The sequence below is a fragment of the Struthio camelus genome, chromosome 5 (genome assembly GCF_040807025.1).
Source record: "Struthio camelus isolate bStrCam1 chromosome 5, bStrCam1.hap1, whole genome shotgun sequence".
In the NCBI taxonomy this organism is placed as follows: Eukaryota; Metazoa; Chordata; class Aves; order Struthioniformes; family Struthionidae; genus Struthio; species Struthio camelus.
Window position 1 is genome coordinate 36,317,979 of NC_090946.1, and position 20,214 is coordinate 36,338,192.

Below are 20,214 nucleotides of genomic sequence, written 5' to 3' on the forward strand. Positions count from 1 at the left end.
TGAATCTTGGCAACATTTGGCTGATCTTTTACTTTAGCATTTGGGTCCTGTACTCTGTCGCTAACTACATTTCAGAGAGAACAAAAATACACAGACAGAAGAAAGATTTTGTTCAAGTCTTGTGAATCAAATGTTATGATTTTTAAAGACTGTGAGGAAAATTTAAGTGAAGCTACTACTTATTCCTTGGATTAAATGAAATGGGATCTAAACCAATTTTCATTCATTTTACTATAATACTGGCCCCAATCTGGCAAAGCACTTAAGCAGATGTATAGTCTCATTACATACAAAAGCACTGCTCATGTTCTTAAAGCTAAGCAGCAACCCAAATGATTTATTGAATTGAAGCCATTATCACAAGTATTCACTCCTTTTAATACTTGAGACTAGATCTGCAGAAGGGCAGAAGCCGAAGGATGAGCCATGAATGTACAAGACATACCTATAGGCTATCACCTGGAATCATGAGCAATTCATACAATCCTGACTGAAACATCCAGCAAGTATGAAAGTGTTAGTTCATCCCATTCACACAAAAATATCATGGATGAATCTAGCAGGCCAATCAATTTTATGTTGAAATTCGGAGAATAAGAAGAGCAGAGGAAAAGGAGTGCTTTGTTGTAGAAATTATACAGTGTATAAACAGGTATCCAACTATTTTGTAACCAGTAATTACTCATATTCTTAGAGTGCATGCTGTTGTGGGAAACGGGTATGCAGAATACGGAATGATGTTGATTTTCTGCAATCATCGTCCCCAGACTTTCAATGTTTGGAATAATCTCTCTAGTCTTCCAGTGATTAAAGTAATAATAAGAAATGAGATTATGAAAGAAGATGAGAGACGGCCTTCAAATCCGTGACTTACAGCAGCTTTCTATAACACCAAGTACTGAAAAAATGTCAGTGCATAAGGTACTCCAGCAGGACTACAACAAGCAGTCTCATGTGGTTTATCAGACATTAGCGAAGCTCTGTCCATAAGACTTGTCAAACAAAAGAGAACTCACAAAGCACATGAAAAATAAAATCTTTAAAAAAATTATAGTCTTTGTCCAAACAGTAGTTTAAAGGGCTTAATAAATTCCATTTTTCCCCCAAGTTTGGATGAGACCATGTATTTTTACTAGAAGACAACTATATTATATTAGCTAATCCAGAAGCAGACAATATTGAGACATAAAATATTGTAATTGACAAATTTTAGACTCCTGTGCCTACATAGATGAAAAGGATCAATATTAGCTGTTTCTTCCTTACTCCAGGCAAAGTATGCATGTGGAATAAGAGATACACTGAAGATGATGGATGTCGGATAGATTTATTCCCTTGCTGCTTGTTTGCAATAGGTTATTTATTCCATCTGCCATCTGAGTTTGTATATCCCTTAATGATTTGTGTATGTCTTTGATGCAGCAGAAACATCCACTCTTAGACACAAAGACAGACATTGTCACCAATTTATTTGATGCTGTGAAGATGCTGAAACTAAACATGGTCTTCTGTCAAAAATAAAAAACAACAAAAAACAAAGTATAACCACCTCATAATCTGCAAAAGTAGAAAATTAGCTAAAGACATTGCAACCCAAGATACAGTGGGGGATTTTAGTTGAGGCAAACCTCAGGCCTGTCACATTGATTTTCCTATTTGTCAGCATCTGGAAATAGCCTATCTATTTTCATTGCTGCTTGCCCTTGAGGTATTTAAGTTCTTTTGATTGATTTAGGTGCACAGCATTCATTTCTGGATTTCTTACAGCTAAAGCCATTCTTCAGGATTGAATTATTTCAATATGCTGGATCAAAGGAAGCTTCTACAGCTCATCAATTTAATGAGAGCTGGTCATTCATTTCTATTAGATTTCTTCTTTTCCTAAAAAAATGAGTATGGGTACTAGACATTCATTTCAAAAAGTGTTTCTGTACACTTGCACTCATCTGGAGAGAGAGGGAAGAAGAAAACAGCTGACAGGCTAGTGGAGTAGGAGAAATTAATTAAATCTCCCATTATCAACTAAGCACTTACCTCATCTACTTAAAAAACACAAAATAAAAACAGGATTAGTAGTGAACACTACTTTCATCATTTTACTTTGATATAAGAAAACTATCCCAATGTGCAAACACAATCACTATAGAGAATCCAGTTGTGAAAAAGCACAGTTTATTAACCAGACAAAAAAAACCCATGATGGCTATGCTACAGTTCAATAGGGGCTTTAAAAGACAGAACTGATCAATTTAAGGTTAAAGTAGATACGCGGAAGTTTCACCAGCCCTTAGAACTAAAACAAAACTACTTTTAGAGAAATGTTGAATTATTAGTGGACACTGGCTCAAGGGAAAAACTGGATGTTGCAAAACATAATGTAAGTTTCTAATCATTGCTCAGTTAGGGCAGCTAAAGTCCACAGAACCGTTCAGGTTGAAAGTGACCTCTGTAGATTGTCTTATCCAAACCTCCCGTTTAAAGCAACGTCAACTTCAGCAGGTTGCTCAGGACTGCGTCCAGTCAGGTTTTGAGTATCTTCAAGGATGGAGATTCCACAACCTCTCTGGACAACCTGTTCCAGTGTTTAACCACTTTGACAGTAAAATATTTTTTCCTTATGTTTAAATATTATTTTCCAGAGTTAGAAAAATGCTGCCAGGCAGAAAGAGGAACAGGAGTGAGGGACCTTAAGGGGCTTCAGAATTCTTTGGAAAACATAAAGCTAGATAGATTAATAATTGAGCTTAAACAGCAATCAAAACTGCCATCCTTTAGGGGACATTTAGAGGGATATTGTTGTGTTTGTGGCATGTGTTCAAGTAGTCCTATATCAGGTATGGGAAAGGTGTTGAACATGAAAGTTCCGATAAAGCTTCTGCACAGAAACCCGGAGTATTGAATCCAGAGTTGGGCCTTAACTCCCTCCGTTACAAGAGTCATCTCCACCTTTAAAAGTTCCATTAAATTAGTTAATCATAATCATGTGCCACTGTCAGACATACAGTGGTGCTACTTATCTCAGAGATCCATTCTTATAAACTTTTCTGGTATTTGGCCTGAGTGTGTCTGCTTCACAACACAGAACAGTTGACTGTTTGCAAGTTAGTTAGTGTGAAAGGTGTGATACAAAATAATAAATTATTTGCTTCTCTCCATATCATCTTTTGATGCCAAGGTGAGCAGACTGTACATCTGTTCTCTAAATAACAGGGTAACTTTTGCCTTTCTTTGCCCTGAGCTCTGAAAATGATTCTCTGCACCGTCCTCATTGAGTCTGTGACTAACTAGCATGTTTCAGGCATTGTAGTTTATATCCTTTAGAGATATTAAGATGGTTTTATGCCTCTCCCTTTGATCCTTTCTCCCCAACTCTATTCTTTCTGCTAAGCTATACACCATATATTTAGCTCATTTAATCTTTGCTCTTAAGTCAATCCCTCTGGCCTCTAATCACTCTTGCTGCTCTTATCCACATCTTACATATTTTTATCATCTGCTCCTACCACTTCTGAGACTTTAAGGTCAGATACTGATTAAGTTCAACATATGTAGAAGTATGTCATCGATAGGAAGAATCATACTAAAAACATTTGCAGAAATGTAAGGTTCCCTCTCCATCACTACTGCAATCAGATTTTAAAGTGGCATCTAATAGTAAAGACATGGCAAACTTAACAGAACAATCAGAATTTAGAATATAGAGTAAACAAAGAAGTCGATACCCCTCACAAGAAGTTTTGATCTTCTGTAGAAAACACATAGATTGTCATTTACCTTTTATGGTTGCTATGAAAAAGCTTCCTGACGTACCAATAAAGTCTGCACGAGATTCCCTTTCTCTGTGATCTAGCTTATATATGTATTCCATCTGTGATTTAGCTTGCATTTGTATCTTCTACAGAATAGAAGTTGTAGAACATGATGAGGGGAGACTGGCAGTCATTTGAAATGAATCATAATACATAACCTTTAGAGATGCTTTAAAAATCTTAGCAAATTAACAACTATTAGATTGTAAACTCCTCCCAAAAGGTGATATATTTAAATAGCTATCTAGTACAATTATTATTAGTAATAATGTTCATACTAGTAGCAAAAGATTAGCATACGTTATCATCATCTACTTTTCAAAAATAGATAAACTGAGTCACAGAGCGTTAAGTAGATTGTTACACCACCAAAATGAAACAGATTTGTTCCAGGGTATCATGCTGGTGCTATTCACCCAGGTCCTACAAGACTGGAACTTACCACATGGATGCAGATGCCTGAGAGCCTCTACAAAATCTGTCTTCACTGTGAGCTGGCTGTGCGCAGGCTGTGGCTTCTCGCTAAGTAGAGCAATTTTGTAAAGACAAAATAAGTAAATTTTTACAATATCTGAGCTATTAAAACATAATACAAGCTTGCCTAGTGACATTTTTGAAGTAGGCCAAATTCCAGTAAACAGACTGAACATGGTTAGTTTGGCATAGTACAGACAGAAAGTGAACGTTTCACAGAAATTTCACAAGACACCATTTACTGGAATAGCTCCTCCCTTGAAAATATGCTGAAAGCCATTTTAAAGACTTTGTTAGCTCTTTTAGAAAGGCTAAGCTTTATACGTGACTTTGCAGAAAGTTGAAATACTGTCTGCTCTAAAAACTGAGGTCCTCTAGCCACAAGAATAAAGAATATATAGGTCTGTTCACTTTGACCTGACATTCCCCGGACAATTTCTAAGTAAAGAAAACTCAGTTTGAAGGAGACTGAAAAAGAACTGCTTAGCTGCCAGTCATAATCACTAGCAGAATATTTTTTCATGTGTCCATGAAAAATAACTAGTATGAAGAGTTTGGGCTACAAGGAATTAGGAATAGAAAAATTCTAAAAATAGACAAACTGTTAATGACACAAAGAGACTCTTATGAAATCGAGAATTAGAATGACAAGGACTTAATTGTCTAATCACTGATTTATACAAAACTTAACAGAAAGAAGCATGCTTCTATTTGACAGTATTTATTTTCTGTAAGAAATGTGATGAACACGGTAATTTTGACATGGCTTCCAGAAATTGAGAACAATGAATTCTTATTATATTTGAATAAATATAAAGGTAAAACATATTACATGACACAAAACTTTCATTCAGAATATTTTAATTATATTTGACTAATTTTACTTTCGAATCTTTTCCAATTTCCTTTTGGAAATCTTAAGTTGTATTTTCAAAATAAATTTACATATTTCCAGAAAATCTGAAGAAAGAAGTTACAGAATATTGAAGGGATAAGTTCAAATAGAAAAAAACTCTAGCTTTTAAAATAAAAAATCCTGTTAAACTTTTTTTTTTTTTGTCTCTTTGCTGCGCTAATATCAGGATAAAGTTCCCTTAAATGAAGAAAATATTCATCTAGCTTCTGCATTTTCTCTCTCGGATATGACCGGTCCTCACCAAAGGATACAAGGTTAGAAATTGTCAGTATTCCAATTAGTCACTTTTGTTTGTACAATATCATCCATATCTACCCCTAGTAATGAAAAGGCTAACATCTAGCACTGGTAGTGAATTCGTTTACATTGTGTACAGAGATGATAATAAATCATCTTGAAGTCCAGGTTTATTAGAAATGACTGAAATTCATTATAGGGCAGCAATAACTTCAATGGTTGGTTTATCAACCAGTGGGGTGGAATTAAAAATGCATTACAATTTATCCAAAGGAAAGTAAATAACAGAGAGTTTAGATTGGCTTTGATATAGTTAAATGAAGCATTATTTCTCTTTGTGCGGCTAATAAAATAAAACTGTATAAAACGGAGAAACATTCCATTTTGGAAGCTGAAACTTGAAAAAAAATCCACTATTAATTAAATTTACTGCTTATTCCCTCTGCTGCATGTGCAATGAAAGGTTCTTCTCTTCACTTTCCTAGAGCACTAGCTACACCCCTAGATTTTAACAAATAGGTTTTGTTCAATCTTTGCAGATGCAAGGGTAAAACAAAGAAACACGTCTGCATGGGAAGATGAGCTGGCCTACTGTAATAAATGTTATCTCACAGTTATATAGCTCCCTGAATCCCAAAAGTTTCCCAAAGCTTTTCAGACCATTCCCTTTCATAGTCAAAGGCGCGTGAAACAAGAAGAATGGAGATGTAAGAAGTGCAGGTTTGAGACATACTTCCTGTATGAGAAGAATTTTAACGAGCTCTGGGGACAGCGTTAACCTTCTAAAAACTGACTGTCCTCATGAAACAGAGGCTGGATATGATGCTACAGACCTGTGCACCTGTGGAGATGAGCATGGAGTTACTAGAGCTCAAGGAATCACAGTGCTTTCAGTAACTGCTCTCCACAGAAAAAGGTAAAGAGGCAATTAGAATGGAGCCTTAGGATGTACTTTCTTCCCTACTGCTGTTTTACAATGATACAAGACACTCTAGCCCATGAAGTGTGTCCTAGAGATAGCATGAGACAGCACATTGCCTTCCTCTGTTACAGTAATAGGCATAGGTGGCAACGAGAAATTGAAAAGTCTCCTTTTCCATCTGAGGTTCTAGGCGTAGCAGATGCACTTAAATTCCTTTAATTTTCAGGACTTCAACTACTTCTGACTACTCCAGTTCTCAGTTAGCCTCCAACCTACACAGACATTTCTACCAGTGCAAAATGCAGGAAAAACTCTACTGCTCTGATCTGATAGTATTTTACATTCACTTTGCACTGACCACCCATACCACACAAGGGAAAAAAGCAGCCGCTCATTATACCCAACGGAAAGCGCAGAAGAAAATTACCATAGTAACACGTAATTAACCAGCCCATATTTGGGCACTGCATGAAGGTTATCGGCCTGACATCTACAGTGATATCAGATGCTTATTTGAGAGCTTCAACCTCAAGAGTGGTCAATAACTGTTTTATTTTGTTTTCTAGAAGCAAAACAGGAAGCTTCCTAGAAATATTCCAGTGGATTAGTTAATATGAACTCAAAAGGATGTTGTCTATTTCAATGTCCTTACCACTTCCAGAAGCCTGGTGTTTTCCCTTTAATATCTCTTTCAACTACTGTCCAGGTTTGCCACTCTGCTTCACTTTCTCGTTACGCCCTTCTTGCTGGTAGAGAAATTATTGTGGCTGATCAGTAAAATTCAAATTCATCAACAAATAACACAGTCTTTATTATTTCTCAGAGTCCCCTCTAGCCCAAGTTATGTAGGCCCAGGTCATCTTTTGTTTGCCCAGCGTATAACTGAGATTCTGGGCAGTTGTGGCTCAGGCTCCCGGTAGGAAAACTCCTGAGCCACAAATGAGAACGTTTGTCTACCTCATGTCAAATAATAAGTCATTAACTTCCTCCCCTAGTCCCAGACCTTTCTTTTGTCAGATAAGTAGTTCATAAAATTCCCAAATAGAACAAGTTCATAACATTACTTCCACTGACATAAAGGGAATAATATTCTCAGACACAATCAGTATTTCAATACCAGACTGAAAGACAAGTGCTTTCACCCAAAGGAAATTAAATGAAAGCTTATGCTAAATCAAGCGTTCACACACCTATAAAAGGACATAAGCATTAATATATATGAGAACTAGCTCCATGCATCAGTTGGATAAATCCAAACATTTAGTCTATAAAAATAAAAATAAGATATGAAATTCTATCATTACAGCAGCACCAAAATCTTAAAGGAATGATTAAGATATGAAAACAATTTTATAATTTTATGACATACTCTGTATTACAGGTAGTATAATAAAGAGAAAACACTTAGATATGCAATGTGTAGTCAACCTATAGAATGTGATTACTGAAGCTGATTTTCCAAGGAGGGATGCTGTAGCCAAGCAACTTACAGTAGCACAATCTCATGCTTCAGGAATACAAACTGCTAATCTCTGCTGGTCATAAAGAAAACCTCTCTTTAGAGCAGCAGTAGAGATTAGAAGTAGTAAAGAGCACATAGTGAATTATTTGGCTGCTGGAATGTTTGAACTTACCTTCCTATGAAAAAAGATCAAGAATTTGCCAAAATGCTCTGAGAATCTAAAAATTTCGTGGTTAAGATGAAAGCGTTAATCATTTGATTGGTTAGAAATCTAATGAGAGAATATTAAAGGTTTAATAGTTATACAGCTGATTTCTATAGATAAGACACACTTAACAACCCTCTAAATTTTATTAAATTTTTTGTCACAATATTTGATAGAATTACAACAGTTACAGATAGGCATACAAACACAATGCTATGAATAATCACCACAAACCATCCTTATTTTCTTAAAAATAAGCATTTCAGGTGAAGTTTGAGACATATGTATTCCTTGTATGGTGTATCTAACAAAAATGGCATTCCTACCTACTTTGCACTCTTTCAACTTCCTCAAGGTTTCTAATAAAAATGAACATTTACCCTTTGATATTAAATGCAAGGTCAGACAGAATAAGTGATTGCAAATCGCCATTACTTTTCTGTCATCAGACCAATTATGGTTTCCAGCTGTCAGTGTCTAATGCTGTTGCACCATTAAAAATAAAGGGACATTGAAAGGCATTGGTCTGTGTCAAAAGCGCTTCACAGGAAAAAAAAACAGGCAGAAATGATAATTAGTTTAAAGTGTCAAACTATTAAATTGCAATGTTAAAAGGAAGGAAGGGAAAGTGCATCTCTTCAGTCCTGGTTACCCATACCTCATTTGATGCAAATAAGCTAATTGTTGCTGCACCCTCCATTACTCTCACCTTTGACCAAGCAGCCTGTCTTTGATTAAAAAACACCTTTGCAGAATACCTAAAGAGCTTAAATGCTCCACCAAACCTAATAACTATAGTATCTAGAAGGGGTGTACATATTTTCCTAGAAAATTAGGTTTTCAGTTCTTACTTAGCATTATTTAAAAAAAAGGATAAATGACTAGAAACTAATAAGGAATAAAACTTTGTAAATGTACTGGAAGTACTGAGCCTACCACGGACTCAAGCGACATAACATAGATAAAACATTTGCATATTATAAGACACAATGAACTCTTATTTTGGGACTTTTTGAATCAATCTTAATACAAAAAACTTGTTTTAGAAAATTACATCTGGGAAAATCTATTATTTAGCAAGCACTATAATTATTTATAGTCAGTCTAAAATAAAAATGTAGGTATCTTACTAACAACATGTGCTTGTACTTTCTTATATACTTTCTCCCCTATTAGTTCTAGTGGCCTTTTTGGTTTGGGGTTTCAGTTTTTCTTCACAACTCAGAGGGAAGAAAACTTTTAAAAATAGAAAGTGTTCAATATAAAACTCTAGCTTCAAGAAAAAAACAGTTCCTACTTTTAAAAGAGGACTAAGTATAAGAGAGAATAATGATCATTCCATAATTGCATACTGGACACCACTATAACAGCTGACACATGTACGTTCTATTTTTCATATATTTTCTGTATTCAGAAAGGTATTTTCTGAAATTGTTTAAACTCTTTGTAGTTCAAATTCATGTCAGGGAATCAAGTAAAACTCTGCATCCTCAGTATGTAAGGATCATCCTATTAAGTATATAGGTCAGCTAAAACCAGGAAGACATTGAAGTTTAGAAAAGTTTCAAAACAACTAAAACATTAACAAAATCAATGGGATTAGTTGTTTACTAACATTGTTGTACTAAAATTGGATGCCTAAGTATCTTTATAAATTTGCCCCATTACTTTTGAAAGTTAAAATACCTTTGAAAATTGAAATATTACCGAATTTGCTGTCTCAAAAGTAGCAGCTACACCAGAGGTAGCATCTGCTTGCATTATTCTATGAGGATCTGTATGTCTTCCATTTCAAGTTCACTGTAGAGGATAGTGTTTCACCCTAAGTCATGCAAACCCAGATAGCAGCCATCTAATTTTTACCTTCTCTGCGTTTCTTCACTAGCAGATCAGTCTACTGGCAAACAGTAAATATTTGGCTTTTCTTCTTATATGACCTAATACAAAGAAAAGAGGTATCTGCTTTTATACCATTACTGAAAGTTTATGTTGGCCTCCTTTCAAGGTCAAAGGAGGAGTGCAGCTGGGTTGAAATGACATCTAGATAGCACAGCCTAGAGTTCTGGATATCATATTGATGGATGAGTGGGTGTGACTTTTCTGTCAAAATACTTCAAGCAATATCAAATTTACTGGGATAACTATCTCCTGGGTCAGCAGATTTCCTTTCATCATGGTTGGTTTTTAAAGCATACATAGTGCTTATGAAAACGCAAGTCAGAGCGTCCGAGTACAAGATTCTTGCAAGTAAGTCTTACTTATTTTGTATTTCATTTAAACATCTAGTCTAAAACTGAACACTTTACTACTTCTTGCCAGATCATTAAAGCCTTGGGAATCCTTCTGATGCAACTTTGACTATCACCATTAGGGACAGATAAGTAACAAGCATAAAGATAGGAAAATAATATCAATTACAATAAGAGTTTTAAAGTGTTTGGTAAGATTAAAGGAACCTGCAAAGTTAACTTTAAAACATGTTTCCATTATTCTCAGTTTTACTTTAGATGCTGCCATCTGAAGAATACTAGATTTTTCTTAAAGACACTTGTGCCCTACTATCTTTTTCTTTTCCGTTTCTTTTTTGTCTTTTTTTTTTCGTGAAACAATCTGATAATACCCCTTTTGGTATGGGAGGCAACACTGTTGGAAGGAATATGAAAATAAGACTGATATTCCTTGATGCCCTGTGCTGGAAATCTGAAATCAGTCATCATCTATCACATAGAATCACAGTGTTTGAATCAGTATTTACAAAACAGAGACACAAAAAGAGTCAATATTTGTATTTCAGAAATCTTCTGCCAAGTGAAATATCAAATCAAAGTACCACATCAGCTATATCTTTGTGAATACAGATCTGTACAGTATATTTAAACACCCACATACATGTTACTTGTATGAATTGTAAAGTGTTTTACACTTTAAACTGCTATGCTTTTTACATGGCAGGTGATTCTATAGCTCAAGCTGCAAAATCAAGGTCCTAGCAAACAAAGTTTTTAAATAATTTCATGATGTCATTCAAGAGCAAAAAGACCTTGTTCCTGATGTTCTGACAAATTTTCAGGATCCCTAGTACTGTTTGGATAACCCAACTTTTCATGCTATTTTCAATTCAAGAATTTATTCCTTTTTTACATCCCAGTCCTTGTTGTACAGTTAAGTATGATGGCTATTTAACTGTACGGTAGAGATGAGCACTCACACTGAATCTTCCTCTCAACAGCTGGGCAAAAACAAATTATAAACCAGTTTATCAGGCTATCGGAGGACCACAACTTATGAAGCGCAGCCAGAAAGCAGCTAGAAAGTCCCCAACACCGCAGGTGGCAGGCATTTTGAGGCTGCACTACTTGCATGTTGGAGAATGACCTCCCTATGATCAACATCATTCAGAAAAATCGCTTTGCATGGTCCCAATCTGTTATTACTATACATTCTGGCCCCTGCATCAATCCTGATTACCCATTTAGAGTAGGCAGTAGCACTAACCAATTTTTTACAGAAAAGAGGCAAAAGGGTTAAAATGACTTGTCTCAGACTATAAAGATAATTTTTTGCAGAGATGAGAACTGAACTCGAACCATTCAAGTCTCACAAGACTGCTGGTCTGTACTTCCAACCTATTCAATGGTTCCTCGCCTCACGCTACATCAACAGCCACAGGACAGAAATTCACACTGCTCTTAGATCAAGAGTACTAATGTAGATTACCTTGCATATACAACAAAAGTAAGCACTCTGCTATATAACAGGTAAACCTGGCATAGTTGCTATTTGGCTTCTGTTATATATACACCCTCAGAAGATGGCTCACTGTTCTCTGGCCTTACATATTTCCAGGAAAACTCAATATTGCACTTCAGTTCTCTTGTTTTCCAAGGTGCTATGGAAATAACAGGCAACTACATTATTGTATTGTAATGTACTGTTTTCATTTTTTCCCTTTCTGTTAGAGTAACTGATATCAAAAACAACTGAAATGAAACTGGCTGTTTCAGTGATAGGAGTCTCTCCACACAATTTCACTCTGAAATAAATACAAAGAAGCAGTTGCGTGAGGCAGACATCTCCCTTTATCCAACTCATTGAGTATAACAAAAGCTTTCTCGTTAGCATATGGAGTTGTACTATCCTGTGGGTAGTGGAAGAAGCAGTCTTACCTATTCTTTGAAAGGAAACATTATTCTTTCATTTTAACTGTGAACAAGTTTTCCCTAATTTAAAGGCTACTTTAAAAGGAGGCAAGAAAAGGATCTTTCCAAGATTATTTTTGCAGAATATTTGAAAATAGTAATACAGTGGCATAAGAGTATTTCAGTTTGATGCATCTTGCACCAAATACAAAACTCATGCTACTTCTAATCGCAGAGAACTCTGTGGATGCTCAACAGTTCCGAAAACATGACTAGAAGTGGCTCAGTACAGACATACACAGCCAGAAACTCCTTCTGAAAATTTTAACTTTTTTCTCTTTGGGAAGAGATTCACCCCCTGCTGAGAGTGGACCCAGAAACTATTAACCACCTAAATCATGACTGACTTAGCTGGTGCACAGACCTTGTACTTACGCCCTGTTCAAGAATGACTTTCAGTTTTTGTGGCTCATTTTATCACAATGTAGATATAATAATTACCTCTCAGGACTACTGAAAGGTGTATTTTTTGAATCTGAATGACTTTGAAATTCTTACTTAGAAGAATCTATCTAAATGCCAAGTATAATCCCGTAAAATGAAGGCTTACCTGTGGGTGTTCCACAAGCCTTGAGTTTGGGTATGCTGACCCACTGGGAAAGAGATTGTGATCCAGAATCACAAAAAAATTATCACTTCTCACTCTGCTCCTAGGTTGGGGGCAACAACTTCAATGAATCTGTGCAACCAAACACACATTTCCAAAGCTCTGCCTTAAAACACAGGAGTGTGTGGTGAGGAAAGAAGAGTTCGTAGTTGATTGACCAAGGTTATGCTCTCCGTTATACAGTTATTGATGATACACTTAGGCAAAGCAGAGGAAAAGAGTAGGTGTGGATGCATGTAGAGGGCTGGCTGGGTAGAGAATGGACTAAGCAAAGTTGAGCCACAAACTGTTTCCAATTTCTTCACTGTTTTATTATTTTCACTAAACATGAATCCTTCCATCATTGTTCAGTAATGGCGTGTTTTGTGTTTTGCAAAAAAACCTAGATGCTGAAAATAACCACTTCAAACCTTTGAAGCTAGCAGGAAAGTCCATTCTTTTTATGACAGGCTGCACGGAATTATTAGTTCATGTTGCCATTGCTTGAACAAAGGTCATTGAATTTTAACATCACTATGGCCTTTTAACCGTGAGATAAGCTTGAGAGCTCAGTGCAGCACTATCTCTGTCTAGCTCTCTCTTTCTGTTTCTGTTGTAAAAGGGAAAGACAGACACTTAAAGCAAGAAGCCCAGTTTGTTTTCATGACAAGAGAAGTTAATAAATGTGGTTGATTACTTATCATGGCTAAAATTTTCTACCAGCCTTTCCTTCTTTTTTTCCCCTAGAGCACTCGCACTAAGCCACAGAGCTTTGCAGTATTTGGGATCAAACACAGATTTTAAAAGCAGAATAATGGACTACTCTGACAGAGTCCTCACAATCAGTAAGAGAGAATGCAGAGAGATCATACAGGCAATTAAAAGAGCTAAAGTAATGGAATCTGGCTTCTAGCTATGCCTTATACATACCAGTGTGAAACTGTGGCATCCATAAAAAAAAAATCCATATTCTATTAAAAGGGCTAAGCATTGCTGGGCAGGCCAGTTAACGTGCCTATCAGAGACCGAACCACTGGTCTTCCAGATGATCATTAATTTAAAAGAAATAACCATTAAGGGTTTCTAATCAGCTATAAACTCCAGGCAGTATTAGCCAAGACAGGAATTTTCGCCCATTCAGAGAATATTTTACAGTTTAACTGTTTGTTTGTTTGCTTGTTTTTGGTCACAGCTGAGCCTTGTGCTCCTCCTCTCCTACACTACAGCTGGTTATTCGACACTGGTCCCTGCTTTTTCCTTTGATCTCCCCCTCTTCCTTTCAGCATCCCTTCTTCCACGACTTTCTTATTTTAGCTTAGTCTTTTCCTTACTAGTTTGATCCTTTTATGGTATCATAATAAACATGATTAGCACTGTTCTGTAAGCTGGCGAACAAGAGCTGAAAACCCAGTTTACCCAGTCACAGCCAGTACCCGCCAGGGTACATGCAGTGTCCTCCCTCCTCTGGGATCCCCACTATCTCCCTCCGCACTCTGAGTCAACTAGAAAACTGAGTACTTCAGACTGAGCTAGTGCTATCACTCTGCTTGTTCTCCCACAACTAATCATGACAAAATGAAAATTAAATGAATTGAAGTAGATGCAAAATACTATCAAATTATATATTTACTATAGACCACTTCTGGATTTAAGTAATACTTTAATTTTAAGTTGCTGTAAAAGTGAAGTGCAGGGCAGCGGATCAAAAATCTGTTATATTGTCCCTGAAACACAGGCAAAACTTCAGAAAATACTCACAGCAATGTCACAGAACAATTACAAGTCAAAGAATCTCTCTCACTCGGAAAAAAAAATAGGGAGAAGTACTTAGGAAATAAGAATATATATGTTAGACAAAATGGAATTTGGACAGAATACACGCCATAACATATAACAGTCAAAACACTAGAATTGTGTGGCAACATTAATGAACAAAAGTGGCTACTACTGCTTACAAAGCCTGGCTTTAAACTTCATTCAGAATCAATCTCATGTTTAATATTCCTTTAAAAGCAATTTCAGAAAAACATTGTATGCATATTTTTTTCAGTCATATGGTATGACTATATCTCCGGTATCAATGACTTAAGCCTATAGAAGATTATGAATCTTCCACAGCTTCTCCTATGCTAACAGGATGGATTGAATCAAAACTAGACTAATTTACTTATCTGCCCAAAAGGAAAATCATCAAAATAACTGGAAATCCATAAGCCATATGTTGTAAGAAAATGTCCAACCCCATCAGTCACCATGATGCTTTATTCATAAAAGCATGACGGCACCATGATGCTATTCATGCATAGCATTAATGGGCAAAATTCACTGAAACCATGCAGCAGATAAGCAGCATATGCTACCCAACTGCTACCACCTTCATGCCATTATAGAAAGCAGCATGCATACACACATGCAAGCTGTGTCTGATCTAATGATCAATGTGGGCCTCAAGTGATCCTCTGATTAAAGCCACAGGATATCCTAAAGCACGAGTTCATCAGTTTTCCAAAAAATGAACCTGAACTTTTGCTGTTGCTTTTCTTCATCTTCCTGAAGGAAGAAGCAGAGAAAGGGATGAAACTCCTAACTCTACTCTTTAACCCTCAAGCAAACTCTGAGGAATATAGCAGATTCCTGGCTTTTAGGAAAAAAGAGTTAGTTATTTTCCTTAAATCAATTCAGTCCTTGGGACAAGAAAAAACATAATGCTTAGGGAGCTGGCTTTGCAGTCAGCTCATGTCATCATAGCTAACCTCAAATTTTCAGACCATTCTTATTTATACAGAATGATGTTTTCCTGGCCAAATAATCCAGTGAAGGCTTTCCACTTCTTTGGCATTTGTGAAAACAACTGACACAAGGACAACACAGAATTGCAACAAGATCAGAAGGAGTCCTGTCTGATATCATCAGATTAAATTCTGAAGATAGTTTGGGAAGCCTGCATTTTCAGATTTTGAAGCACAGATTTTCATTGGAAATGTGAGTGAACAGAAAACTCCTAGCTAATCAACCATGCAAAAGAAACAAAATGGCTCGACTGCCACACTTACTGCTAAACAGCTCTGCCATGATATCTCTTCTCCAACCCACATGTACTATGGGGGATTAATCCAATTTTAATTGACAGGAGTCTCTAGGTATAGAATAGGGTATCCATGTGGGGATTTGACGCCAAATAGGTAGCTCAATTTTGCACTCACGTTAGCTGTTTCACTATAACACTATAGTTTCCTATAACACCGCCAGCAAGACAAGCCTCCAAAGATCACCACTGTTTTCTTGAAAATGGCAGTACTGGCAGGATGAGAAGTTGAGTTAGCGTGTGCCTCTCATAGGGACAGCGGTAAAAACTGGAACATTGCCTACAAAAGCAATACTTCAGAGACCAAATTCTAATCGCAGAAACAATCAGTATAATTTAATTCTGAATACAGTCCATTCTCTTGTGCAGGAATAGAATGGGAAGGGAAGAGAAGGAAACGATGAAAAGCCATCTTACAGAGTCACAGGATCTGAAAACTCGGGGTTTGTGCTTACTAGACTTTGAGAAAGTCAAAGTGGATAAGCATCTTGTGGTGAGGACCTTATCTCTCAGACGTGATTCTCGTCTTAGGTACGAGTGTGATGCTGACTCCTAAGATTTGTTGCGTGGTGAGGGAGTTTTGGGAGTGGTTGACAAGCAACATACAATAGAGCATGTAGCACAACAGGCAACTAATGTTACAAAACATGGTTGGGCTGAACATGTATCTCGATGACAGGGTGGCAAGATAATGTTAATTATCAGCATCCTCTAGCTCTTTTTTCCCCTACAGCTGAAACTGCTCAAAAGCTGTTTCTGGTTCACAAACTCGTAAGTTGACCATTGCTATGTATAAGTGTCTTTGGTCTTCAAAAGTTTCATGGGAAATCCTTTAGTTCCAGTCTAATGTCAGTAGATTGGAGAGTAAACCATTCTCCAATCACTGCTCCCGCTCATTCATTCCTCAGGCGGTCACAGTTGTGTTTAAAAATTCATCAAAATTTTCCATTAGCCATATGTACAACTCACCTTCGAAAATTCTTCTCTATGTGACGCCAACGCTCTTTCTTCACATCTGTAATTGAAATAAGTAGCGCACAACTGTACTTGGGAGGTGTTTTTGGTCTCTGCTGGCCAATTCATTTTATCTGCAAATTTAAAGCAGTGCAGTTATGAATATTAATAGCACTGTTACTATGTAAAGGCAGCATTGACATTGATGCATGGCTAAATGCACAGAATAAAAAGGAGGAATATTCTCTCTCTCCAGTTAATGTCATTTTCTGACTACCCAATCCCCTTCCCCAACACTGCTTTTCATAACGTATGACAATTTTTATAGATCTCTCAAGATGCAGCTACCTTTATTAATAAAAGTCTTATATAGTCTTACTAAAAGATTTTCCAGTAGTAGATCAGATAATGTCTATCGCCATACTCTGCCTTCTTTCATACTGCAAGTATATCTCAAGTAGGAAGATGAGCAGTTTGGATTGTTGTTGTTTCCCGTAGCAGATTTCATGCATTATACAAGAGTCTATTATGAGGTAGTGCTTAGAGCTATACTGCGCTGTATTATTTACTGAACTACCCAACGAGGACTGGTTTGACATGCTTCGGTAAGAAGCATACGGATTTTTACTGTAAAAGCAGCCATTTTATGATATTTATCCTGATCATTACGATTTTATACAATAGCCAAATCTGCTGTGAGCAGCAAATTTAAATAAAAACAGTCACTTACTATTCCCTACCTGTTTGTCAAACTACATCATGTTTTGTTTTGTAGTACTTTTCAGCACGTGTTTCTTCCAAAAACAGAGAAAAAGATAAAAGAAACAAAGTGTCTACGGTTCCAGATATCCTAGAATCTTCTCTAATCGACATCAGTCCCTTAGGATGAGCTTTGGAATAATGTTAAGGAGATTTCGATGCTTTCAAGGAGTCACTAACTGAATCTTGGCTATTATTAGCTCAGGGTAAACGATCAAAAGTGAATTTGATAAATTAATAGCAAGCACAGATAGACATCATTCCAAACTTTCACAGGAATGAGTATTATGACTCTTTTTCAGCTGCTATGTAGTCTCTCTCCTGTGAGATGGGAGAAGTGGATCTGAAACCCAACAGGGCAAACCACAGACCTCAGAGTCCCTTATTTGGATCAAGCACCTTAGCTGCACTACCTTCTTCTTTGGCCGTATTTTTAAATGAAACCAGCTGTGGGTGATCCACAATGGTTCATGTGCATCCCTGTCCTGTAGACTCCTGTTTTCAGGAAATGTTATTAACTTGGGTCTTAGCCTGAGCATGCTAGTTACGAAACTTTTTTTTTACTAAGGTACAGGTAAAGCAAATTTGATTCTGTCTGCAATAAGTAAAATAAACATAACTTTGAAAGACCCAAAGACAATAGTGAACTTTTATGGTCAAAGTCCATACTTTATAATTGGAGATCAAATCCATATCAATCTTGAAAGATGCCTATAATTTCTAATACCTGAGTTGTGATCTTCCAATGTAACATAATTGAGAAACACAAAATTTCAGTTACGATTTGTTAACTTCAAAGTGATCTCGAAATCTGAATATTAGAAGTGCTTAGCCATAAAGAGCTACTACATATTCACCCTTAAGAGAAGCAAACAATGATTTAGCCAATTTTTTTTCTGACCGTAGTTTAACAATTTTTTCCTACAAGCTAATCTTTCATCCTAAGATAAGGTCTTTATCAGATTAAAAGAACTAGTTATGTCTCTTGGAAATTGATTTTAAATATATCTTGTTTTCACCGAAACAAGATTACAGCATAATTCTAATCATTCGCATTTACACAAATACCAGATGTTGGTTCTCAGGGACCTGTCAGTTTTGTTCAGATTCCAATACTCTGCCAGTAAGCGTCAAAAAGAAGCATTATATCTTATTAAATGACATTACAAATGGAACCTTCTTCCCAAACTGAAATGGTAAAGAACTCTAAAATAATACAGGGTAATAGCCTCCTGTGGCTTTTAAAAATCCTTCCTATTTTACAGAATCTTAAGTTAATCATTTTATTTTTACAGACTCTTAACAAGAGAGTAATTATATTTCTTAATTTGCAGACATAGGATTATATATGATCTAAAAGGTCTAAAAGTGACTCCATATAGGTTGACATCTCCTTATGTGTGTCCAATTAAATGTGACCTTAATTGAGAAATATCTCAAATAGGAGAGGGTAGAGCAAGATATACATTTATAATAGGGAGTGTAAACCCATAAAAACATCTCAAAAAGCACACAGTGATTCCCATTACAAAATACACCATCATAATTGTCTGCCTTGACAGCAATGACCTGGCTAGAAAATTCTGACACAACATTAATATGACAAGGAAAATATCTTCTCTAATAAAATATTTGTTCATATGCATCCAGTTTTCCAGCCACCTCTGTAGGACAACTGGCTGTAGATACATGGTTAATCACTCCACTCATGCATACCTTCTTCATAATCTCCCCTTCCATCCATGCATAGTATTTATTAAAGGGAATATGTGATTTGACTGCTTACAATTGCAGAGACTGGATTTTATGACACAGTCACTCCAGCAGGGAGTTGTGCTTTTAAGCGTGAGTCTAATTCCTACACAATCAAAGTTCAAAATCTTCTGAGCAGGCTTTGAGCAAGCTGGTAAATCCATACGATGCAATATGTACAAGGATTTTACCTTATGTCTCAAAAGCATATAGATGCAGTATAGTGACACCAATCAAGTGAGTAACGTCTCAGCTGGGAAAGTAAGCTTAGATACAGAAGCATGCTGATGCAGCTACACATTTTTAGGTTCTTGAACTAAGTCAGTACTAATTCAGGCGTTTCTGGGCCAGTTTTGTGTTCAGTGAAGGTACACCCTGAAATACCAATAAGTTTTTGGCAAAAGGAACTTCCTTTCCAACTTGTTCCTGTTTAATTTATGTAATGCCCTATATATTAAAAAGTGAACAAAGACATCACATTAGTCTCCTCCCAGAACTGCTGGCCTATCACAAGCTACAAGTAGTAAACATAGAATTTATTTTTTCTACCGGTTGGCATTTTGACGCTTTGTTTTTGCAAGCATCAGTCCAGAAACTTTTAGAGTTGGTTGTCATTTTTTGCTTGTTTTCTTCTTAAGCAATATATAATTCTGAACCAATTTCAGGAAGCAGATCTTACAGAGAAGACTAGACTGACAATAAAATGGGAACAGCTGGTAAAACTTTAATATATGATTATTTTACAGAAATGCTGAAAGTTGTTGATTTTCCTTCCCTCCAGAGTCAAATCCCTCTATAGTTTGTGAAATTGTTACGGATAATAAATACCTTCCGTAATAAAAGGTAACATTTGT

The 20,214-nt window shown here is 36.4% G+C and overlaps 1 protein-coding gene across 14 annotated transcripts in view; it reads right to left on the reverse strand.

The window, feature by feature from the left end:
* Positions 1-20,214, reverse strand: part of LRRC4C (leucine rich repeat containing 4C) — a 551,925-nt gene that overhangs the window by 144,704 nt on the left and 387,007 nt on the right. For 9 of the 14 annotated variants that reach the window (XM_068945546.1, XM_009682821.2, XM_068945545.1 and 6 more), the window contains 4 exons: positions 16,865-16,983; positions 9,889-9,962; positions 7,011-7,104; positions 4,252-4,331 (listed from right to left, as the gene is read on the reverse strand). The exons of 1 other annotated variant lie outside the window; for it this stretch is intronic. The gene's annotated coding sequence lies outside the window, so the exon portion shown is untranslated. The remainder of the gene's footprint in view (positions 1-4,251; positions 4,332-7,010; positions 7,105-9,888; positions 9,963-16,864; positions 16,984-20,214) is intronic. 4 more of the 14 variants (XM_068945539.1, XM_068945544.1, XM_068945537.1 and 1 more) reach the window with 3 other exon arrangements.